This window comes from Hylobates moloch, unplaced genomic scaffold, assembly GCF_009828535.3.
Source record: "Hylobates moloch isolate HMO894 unplaced genomic scaffold, HMol_V3 SCAFFOLD_21, whole genome shotgun sequence".
Classification (NCBI taxonomy): Eukaryota; Metazoa; Chordata; class Mammalia; order Primates; family Hylobatidae; genus Hylobates; species Hylobates moloch.
The window spans coordinates 38,458,299-38,468,645 of NW_026652296.1; positions in this window are offsets into that span (position 1 = coordinate 38,458,299).

A 10,347-nucleotide genomic window follows, 5' to 3' on the forward strand; every position below is an offset into this window, starting at 1 on the left:
ATTATACTGCTCATTGAGTTAGAGAGAGAGAGAGAGACAGGGAGGAAGAGAAAGAAAGACTAGAACCCAAGATCCTCCACTCCCACTTTCCAATTAATTATTTACTCATTCAATACCTATTTTACTGTGTTTCTGCTATGAGTTTGCCACTGTACTGAGCCTCTCGGACATAGTGGAGAACAATATTGCTGAGGGTCTTGTTTCCATGGAGCTTCTACTCTAGTGGAGACAAATATTAAGCCAATCATTACTACACAGAGGGAGAAGGCAACTGGTCTAAACTGGAGTAGAGTCCATTGGATAGAGAACTCCCTGAGGAAGTGAAGCTTAGGCCTGAGCTCTTGAACATGTACAGAATTAAGTGGGGCCAATATATCTGTGCAGGATGTGATGCAGTGGGCATTCCAGGCAAAAGAAACAGCATGTGCAAGGGCCCTGTGGTGGGAGATGGCACGGTATGGTCCAGAGGCTGTGAGAAGGCCAGCGTGGCTGACACAGAGATGTAGGGAGCAGAACGAGGGAAGCCAGGCTGGCAACAAATCCTGGCTGTACCCAGGCCATTGTCCATGCCAAGGATTCTGGCTTTTGGTCTAACAGTGGGAAAATCGGAAGTCACTGAACTGGTTTAAGCTGGGGGATGAAGAGAAAATGTGTGCCCCCTGAAATGTGCCAAGGTCCAAGTAAGAAATAATTGCAGCTTTGACTAGGAAATAACTGTGGATATAATGGGAAGAGGAGAGACTTCAGAGTTATTTTGGATTGGATTTAGAAATGGATGGTATATGGGGGATGAAAGAGAGAGAAGTGTCAAGGACGGTTCTCAGGTTCAGACTTGCAGGACTGACGCAAGCCCCTCCTGAGGCCACATGCTTCTCCTCCACAGGCACAACAATGACACGCAAAATAAGAAAGACTCTCTGAAAGTGGATTAGTACACAGAGAACACCAGCCAGTGCACCAAATACCCAGCAGCCCCCAGGGAGCCCCAGCATCAGTGCAGGGCATGGAAAGGGTCTCCCCACCAACCCCATTTCCAGCACTGTCCTTGCCTGTGACCCTCCTTGGCCAAGGAGTTGAAAATTGAGGGCAGTAGTTGTAAGGGGGTTTGAGCTGTCATGCAGGAGGAGAGTACCCCTCACTCCCATAGCCACCGAGAGTGGATATGGCAACTTAGGAACCATTGTTAACATGATTCTCCGTGTTTCAATCCTGACCTAAGCCAAAGAGAACCACAAGCTTTGAGAAAGTCCAGAGTTGAACACATACTCTCAGCAGGTTGGATTCTGAGCCTTAAAATGTTCCTTTATTTTTCTCAAAATTCAGGATGTGGTTCTGAAAATAAACAGATAGGTATCCTATAAGAATCAACACAGCAAGAGCCTCAGAGATGCTTCACCCTGCAATAGCATCTAGAGCTGAAGGTGTGAGTTCAGACTTCTCCACCTCTGCCCCTGGGACTTAAGTTCTGGCCACCAGTCCCCTGCACACTGACCTTCACTGACTCCCTGAGCATACTTGATCATTCCCTACCCCAGGGCCTTTGTGTGCACTGCTCCCTCTGCCTAGAATGCCATTCTGCTCTTCATACTGCTAACCCTTCTCAATCTCCTGGACTCAGCCTAAACATGCCATCCACAGAGAGGTTTTCCTGGACCATCTGACTGAAAGGAGTCTCTGCCCCCAACTCTGTCACTCTCCCTTATCTTAGTTCTTATTTCTACTTGCAGAATGATAATCACAATTTTCAATTATTTTCTTCATTAGTTTATCTACTTTTGTGATTGGTGTTTTTATTTTATTTTTTAGCTCTTTTGCAGGGATGTAACTCCAAAGGGCATGCATCTTGTCTCCCTGGATTACTGAGTGTGCACTCAGCACCCAGCACTCAATGCCTAGTGCCTAGTCCTAGGTCTCAGTGTTTGTTGAAAGAATGAGTGAATTAACACACTGATGAATGGGTGGGCAAAAGGATGAACAAGGGAAAGAACAAAGGAAGAAATGAATAAACCCAGCTCTACCCTCACCCATGCTATTATTCTGACACCAAGAAACTTAGCAACTGGTGAAAAGAGGAGCCCACAGACAGGTATTTGTGAGTGTGTTGATAGGATTATGCCCAGGGCACTGTGGGCACCAAGGAGGAACCTAATTATTTAAGTACAGATGTAATGCAATCCCAAATGTCAGGCAATCCCCATTTTCCTAGTGAGAATACATTTTTAAAAGATGTTTTGAAAACTACACTAATTTTGTATATGTGAATAAATAGTCAAAGGTACACTTGTAATATTTTGTTCATTAATTGCATTACAGATACATGTTTAAAGTCACATATTATCTAAAATATTAATGTCTAATTACTGCTTTTCTTTCACACTTATATTTTATAAAATTATTTTTTAAAACTTATTTTGAAACAAATATAGATACATACGAAGGTGCAAGGAAATGTACTAGGGAAATCTTGCACACTCTTCCCCAGCTCCCCAGTAGTAGCAACTTAAGCATCCATAGTACAAAATTAACTGCAAGAATTGACATTGGTACAGTCCATAGAGCTTGTTCAGATTTTACTGGTTTTATATGCATTTATTTGTGTGTATGTGTATGTGTTGTGTGTGTATGTATTGTGATTGTGTGTAGCAATGTGCAGTTTCATCACAGGTGCAGCTGCATGTAACCACCAACACAATCAAAATACCCCTACACCAGGCTCCCTCTTTTTGCCCCCCCATAGGCATTCCTACACTCTCCCTCCCACCCCAACCCCAGACAACAACCAATCCATTCTCCATTTTTATCATTTTACTTCATGAATGTCATATAAGTGGAATCATGGAGTATGTCGCCATTTAAGATAGAATTTTTCACTCAGCACAATTTCCTTTAAGGTTCATCAAGCTGTTGCGTGTCTCAGTACTTCTTTTTTATTGCTGAGTAATCTCCCACCATAAGCATGGACCACAGTTTGTTTAGCAATTCACCACGGAAGGACATTTGAGTAATTTCCAGTTTTCAAATATTTATGAATAAAACATTTGTGTACAAATTTCTCTGTGAATAAATTTTCACTTCTCTGGATCACATATCCGAGAGTGCAGTTGCTGGGCCATACGGTAAGTGCATTTTTAGTTTTCAGGGGAGCAGGGAATGATCTTTCGAACTCTTCACATGCATCTCTAACATCAAGGTCTTTATCTTCTTCACATCACAAAAATATTTCAGTGTTTTTATAAAGTGATCTTGGAAATATTCATTTTTGGCATCAGAAATGAGCAACTGCAAACTCACAACTTTCAGTCCATTGCTCAAGACTTTCTTTTCCTTCTTTTTTTAAAATTTCTCTATACAGCTTTCAAACTGCATTGATTGAGATCACTTCAGGCCAATATTTCTTCTCCAAGGAGTATTTTGTTTATTAGAATAGAAAAAGTGGGAATCTGTTGCTTGCTTAAGGACAGATTCCCACTTATTCTATTCTAAAAATAGAATAAGGCTTGTTGAGGACTTGTTCCTTGCTTGAATATAGGGCATCTCTCCTTTCTGAGTGATAACCTGGACACATGGAGAGAATGGGGAAGCAATGATCCCTGAGTTCACATGAGTGATGAAGGCATTGCCAGTTTCCTGAAGAATGAGAACTCAGGACAGGTGAGCACAGATTAGAAGAAAGGGGGAAGGCTGGGGGATGGAGAATAATCCTACCAAAGGGCAAAATACCTGAACACTCAGCAAAGTAATTTTCTGCAATTGCCAGGGTCTCTTTGTATGCTATGGACCAGCCAAGGCCAAGTACAATTTTAATTATGTAATTTTCTAAATGCAGTAGACATCTTGCTTATGGCTCCCACCAATCCCCAAGCTTTTGGCTAGCTTTCATTTAATTGAATCTTTTTGTCCATTAGATGTTGGTTTTTACTTTCAGGTATTAGGTATAATGTTATGTGCTTGACCAAAATGGAAAAACGCTGTCTCTACTAAAAATACAAAATTAGCCAAGCATGGTGGCACATGCCTGTAATCCCAGCTACTCTGGAGGCTGAGGCAGAAGAATCGCTTGAAAACCCGGGAGGCGGAGGTTGTGGTGAGCCGAGATCGCGCCATTGCAATCCAGCCTGGACAACAAGAGTGAAACTCCATCTCGAAAAAAAAAAAATACTATTTATTGCTCAGTGCAGTAGTATTGTTTAATGAGTATCTCTGAGAGAAGGAAATAGCCTCATCCTTCAAAATTATAAGAAATTATATACCTATTATGGTGAACACTGGGGATACAGGTGAGTGCTATGAAAATCCACGCACTCCTAGACCTTATTAAGGTTACTAAACAAACTGAAGCCATGGGGGCAACATTATTCCACCTCTAGAGTCTGAGTTGTAATCTCAGGTCTGACTACAGGCTGATCACAACCCTTGGAGCAATTGGTGGTATTTTATTGCTATTTTCACCTTTATTTGGGTAAAATTGACAAATTGAAAATGTATATATTTAAGGCATATAATGTGATGATTTCATATGCATATACATTATGAAATGATTACCACACAATCAAGCTAATTAGCGTATCCATAGCCTCACATACTTACATGTATGTGTGTGTCTGTGTGTGTGTACTGTGAACATTTAAGATCTACTCTGAGATTAGCAATTTCAAGTATACAATCCCGTCCTATTAACTGTAGTCACCAATGCTGTACATTAGGGCTCCAGAACATGTTCATCTTGTTACTGAAAATTTGTTATCTTTTGACCAATTTCTCCCCTTTTTTCCCGCCCACTGCCCCGATAACCTCCATTTTACTCTGTTAATATGAATTTGACTTTATAAAAAAAGATTCCATATATTGATACAAGTGAAATCATGCAGTATTTATCTTTCTGTGTCTTGCTTATTTCACTTAGCATAATGTTCTCCAGCTTCATCCAACAGTGTAAAAGTGTTCCCATTTCTCCACATCCTCTCCAACATCTGTTGTTTCCTGAATTTATAATGATCACCATTCTAACTGGTGTGAGATGGTAATTCATTGTGGTTTTGATTTGCATTTCTCTGATGACCAGTGATGATGAGCATTTTTTCACGTGTCTGTTGGCTGCATAATGTCTTTTTTGGGAAGTGTCTGTTCATATACTTTGCCCACTTTTTGATGGGGTTGTTTGTTTTTTTCTTGTACATTTGTTTAAGTTCTTTGTAGATTCTTGATATTAGCCCTTTGTCAGATGGGTAGATTGCAAAAATGTTCTCCCATTTTGTAGGTTGCCTGTTCATTCTGATGGTGGTTTCTTTTGCCGTGCAGAAGCTTTTTAGTTTAATTAGATCCCATTCATCAATTTTGGCTTTTGTTGCCATTGCTTTTGGTGTTTTAGTCATGAAGTCCTTGCCCATGCCTATGTTCTGAATGGTATTGCCTAGGTTTTCTTCTAGGGTTTTTATGGTTTTAAGTCCAACATTTAAGTCTTTAATCCATCTTGAATTAATTTTTGTATAAGGTGTAAGGAAGGGATCCAGTTTCAGCTTTCCACACACAGCTAGCCAGTTTTCCCAGCACCATTTATTAAACAGGGAATCCTTTCCCTATTTCTGGTTTTTGTCAGGTTTGTCAAAGATCAGATGGTTGTAGATGTGTGGTATTATTTCTTTATATATATATACATGCTTTTATTTTTCCGTGATTACAAACACAACTGAATATCAAATGCACAAAGTAAGAATTATACAAGGGAAAAAAATCAGACACGTTCATATATGTATCACCTTTTCAGGGCTATTTCCATCCAGAATAACCTTGGTTTGCCAGGGCCAATAGAAAGAAGTCACAAAATCGCCTTTAGTCAAATTTGTATGTTTGCTTTCTTGTATAATTCCAATACCTCCACCATCCACGACTTGAGATAGCTGCCAAGGTGTTATATAATCAGTGCTAGTGTCTTCATTCATTCTACAATGAAGGCTGTCACTTCACACTTGGAAGGTTGCACAGCAGCCAGGCAGAGGCGCTCCTCACTTCCTAGATGGGGTGGCGGCCGGGCAGAGACCCTCCTCACATCCCAGACGATGGGCGGCTGGGCAGAGACACTCCTCACTTCCCAGACGGGGCGGCCGGGCAGAGGCACTCCTCAGTTCCCAGATGGGGCGGCCAGGCAGAGGCGCTCCTCACTTCCTAGACGGGGTGGCGGCCGGGCAGAGGCGCTCCCCACATCCCAGATGTGGCGGCCACGCAGAGGCGCTCCTCACTTCCCAGACGACGGGTGGCCAGGCAGAGACGCTCCTCACTTCCTGGACGGGGTGACGGCCAGGCAGAGGCTGTAATCTTAGCACTTTGGGAGGCCAAGGCAGTCGGCTGGGAGGTGGAGGTTGTAGCGAGCTGAGATTACACCACTGCACTCCAGCCTGGGCAACATTGAGCATTGAGTGAGCGAGACTCCGTCTGTAATCCCAGCACTTCAGGAGGCCGAGGCAGGCAGATCACTCAAGGTCAGGAGTTAGAGGCCAGCCTGGCCAACGTGGCAAAACCCTGTCTCCACCAAAAATACAAAAAGCAGCCAGGCGTGGTGGTGTGCGCCTGCAATCCCAGGTATGGCAGGCTGAGGCAGGAGAATCACAGGAGCCTGAGGCAGGGGGGTTGCAGTGAGCCGAGACCATGCCGCCGCACTCCAGCCTGGGCAACAGAAGGAGACCATCCCAACAAAGGAAGGAAGGAAGGAAGTAAGGAAGGAAGGAAGGGAGGGGAAAGGAAGGAAGGGTGGTATTATTTCTGAGGCCTCTGTTCTGTTCCATTGGACTGTCTGTCTGTTTTGGTACCAGTATCATGCTGTTTTGATTACTGTAGCCTTGTAGTGTAGTTTAAAGTCAGGTAGCATAATGCCTCCAGCTTTTTTTTTTTTTTGCTTAAGATTGTATTGGCAATGCGGGCTGTTTTTGGTTCCATATGAACTTTAAAGTAGTTTTTTCCAATTCTATGAAGAAAGTCATTGGTAGCTTGATGGAGATGGCATTGAATCTATAAATTACCTTGGGCAGTATGGCCATTTTCACGATATTGATTCTTCCTATCCATGAGCATGGAATGTTCTTTCATTTGTTTGTGTCTTCTTTTATTTCGTTCAGCAGTTGTTTGTAGTTCTCCTTGAAGAGGTCCTTCACATCCCTTGTAAGTTAGATTCCTAGGCATTTTATTCTCTTTGTCGCAATCGTGAATGGGAGGTCACTCATGATTTGGTTCTCTGTTGGTCTGTTATTGGTGTATAGGAATGCTTGTGATTTTTGTACATTGATTTTGTATCCTGAGACTTTGCTGAAGTTGCTTTATTAGCATAAGGAGATTTTGGCCTGAGATGATGGGGTTTTCTAATATACAATCATGTCATCTGCAAATAGGGAGTATTTGACTTTCTCTTTTCCTAATCAAATACGTTTTATTTCTCTTGCCTGATTGGCCTGGCCAGAACTTCCAACACTATGTTGAATAGGAGCAGTGAGAGATGGCATCCCTGTCTTGTGCAGGTTTCAAAGGGAATGCTTCCAGTTTTTGCCCATTCAGTATGATATTGGCTGTGGGTTTGTCATAAATATCTCTTATTATTTTGAGATATGTTCCATCAATATCTAGTTTATTGAGAGTTTTTAGCATGAAGGGCTGTTGAATTTTGTCAGAGGCCTTTTCTGCATCTATTGAGATAATCAAGTGGTTTTTGTCTCTGGTTCTGTTTATGTGATGGATTACGTTTATTAATTTGCATATGTCGAACCAGCCTTGCATCCCAGGGATGAAACCAACTTGATCATGGTGGATAAGCTTTTCGATGTGCTGCTGGATTCGGTTTGCCAGTATTTTATTAAGGATTTTCACATCAATGTTCACAGGGATATGGGTTTAAAATTCTCTTTTTTTGTTGTGTCTCTGCCAGGCTTTCGTATCAGGATGATGCTGGCCTCATCAAATGAGTTAGGGAGGATTCCCTCTTTTTCTGTTGATTGGAATAGTTTCAGAAGGAATGGTACCAGTTCCTCTTTGTACCTCTGGTAGAGTTCGGCTGTGAATCTGTCTGGTCGTGTACTTTTTTTGGTTAGTAGGCTATTAATTATTGCCTCAATTTCAGAGCCTGTTCTTGGTCTATTCAGGGATTCAACTTCTTCCTGGTTTTGTATTGGGAGAGTGTATGTGTCGAGGAATTTATCCATTTCTTCTAGATTTTCTAGTTTATTTGTGTACAGGTGTTTATACTATTCTCTGATGGTAGTTTGTATTTCTGTGGGATCGGTGGTGATATCCCTTTATCTTTTTTTATTGCATCTATTTGATTCTTCTCTCTTTTTTTCTTTATTAGTCTTGCTAGCTGTCTATCAATTTTGTTGATCTCTTCAAAAAAAACAACTCCTAGATTCATTGATTTTTTGAAGGGTTTTTTGTGTCTCTATCTCCTTCAGTTCTGCTCTGATCTTAGTTATTTCTTGCCTTCTGCTAGCTTTTGAATTTGTTTGCTCTTGCTTCTCTAGTTCTTTTAATTGTGATGTTAGGGTGTTGATTTTAGATCTTTCCTGCTTTCTCTTGTGAGCATTTACTGCTATAAATTTCCCTCTACACACTGTTTTAAATGTGTCCCAGAGATTGTGGTATGTTGTGTCTTTGTTCTCATTCATTTCAAAGAACATCTTTATTTCTGCCTTCATTTCATTATGTACCCAGTAGTCATTCAGGAGCAGGTTGTTCAGTTTCCATGTAATTGTGTGGTTTTGAGTGAGTTTCTTAATCCTGAGCTCTAGTTTGATTGCACTGTGGTCTGAGAGACAGTTTGTTGTGATTTCTCTTCTTTTACATTTGCTGAGGAGTGCTTTACTTTCAATTATTTGGTCAGTTTTAGAATAAGTGTGAGGTGGTGCTGAGAAGAATGTATATTCTGTTGATTTGGGGTGGAGAGTTCTGTCTATTAGGTCCACTCGGTGCAGAGCTGAGTTCAAGTCCTGGATATCCTTGTTAACCTTCTGTCTCATTGATATGTCTAATATTGACAGTGGGGTGTTAAAGTCTCCCATTTATTATTGTGTGGGAGTCTAAGTCTCTTTGTAGGTCACTCAGGACTTGCTTTATGAATCTGGGTGCTCCTGTATTGGGTGCACACATATTTAGGATAGTTAGCTCTTCTTGTTGAATTGATCTCTTTACCATTATGAAATGGCCTTCTTTGTCTCTTTTGATCTTTGTTGGTTTAAAGTCTATTTTATCAGAGACTAGGATTGCAACCCCTGTCTTTTTTTGTTTTCCATTTGCTTGGTAGATCTTCCTCCATCCCTTTATTTTTAGCCTAAGCGTGTCTCTGCACGTGAGATGGGTCTCCTGAATACAGCACACTGATGGGTCTTGACTCTTTATCCAATTTGCCATTCTGTGTCTTTTAATTGGGGCATTTATCTCATTTACATTTAAGGTTAATATTGTTATGTGTGAATTTGATCCTTTCATTATGATGTTAGCTGGTTATTTTGCCCATTAACTGATGCAGTTTCTTCCTAGTATCAATGGTCTTTACAATTTGGCATGTTTTTGCAGTGTCTGGTACTGGTTGTTCCTTTCTATGTTTAGTGCTTCCTTCAGGAATTCTCTAAGGCAGGCCTGGTGATAACAAAATCTCTCAGCATTTGCTTGTCTGTAAAGGATTTTATTTTCCCTTCACTCATGAAGCTTGGTTTGGCTGGATATGAAATTCTGGGTTGAAAATTCTTTTCTTTGAGAATGTTGAATATTGGTCCCTGCTGTCTTCTGGCTTGTAGAGTTTCTGCCGAGAGATCAGCTGTTAGTCTGATGGGCTTCCCTTTGTGGGTAACCCGACCTTTCTCTCTGGCTGCCCTTAACATTTTTTCCTTCATTTCAACCTTAGTGAATCTGACAATTATGTGTCTTGGGTTGCTCTTCTTAAGGAGTATCTTTGTAGTGTTCTCTGTATTTGCTGAATTTGAATGTTGGCCTGCCTTTCTAGATTGGGGAATTTCTCCTGGATAATATCCTGAAGCATGTTTTCCAACTTGGTTCCATTCTCCCCATCACTTTCAAGTACACCAATCAGATGTATATTTGGTCTTTTCACACAGTCCCATATTTCTTGGAGGCTTTGTTCATTTCTTTTTACTCTTTTTTCTCTAAACTTCTCTTCTCACTTATTTCATTAATTTGATCTTCAATCGCTGATACCCTTTCTTCCACTGATCAAATTGGCTATTGAAGCTTTTGCCTGCATCACATAGTTCTCATGCCATGGTTTTCAGCTCCATCAGGTCATTTAAGGTCTTCTCTACACTGCTTATTCTAGTTAGCCATTCATCTAATCTTTTTTCAAGGTTTTTAGCTTCC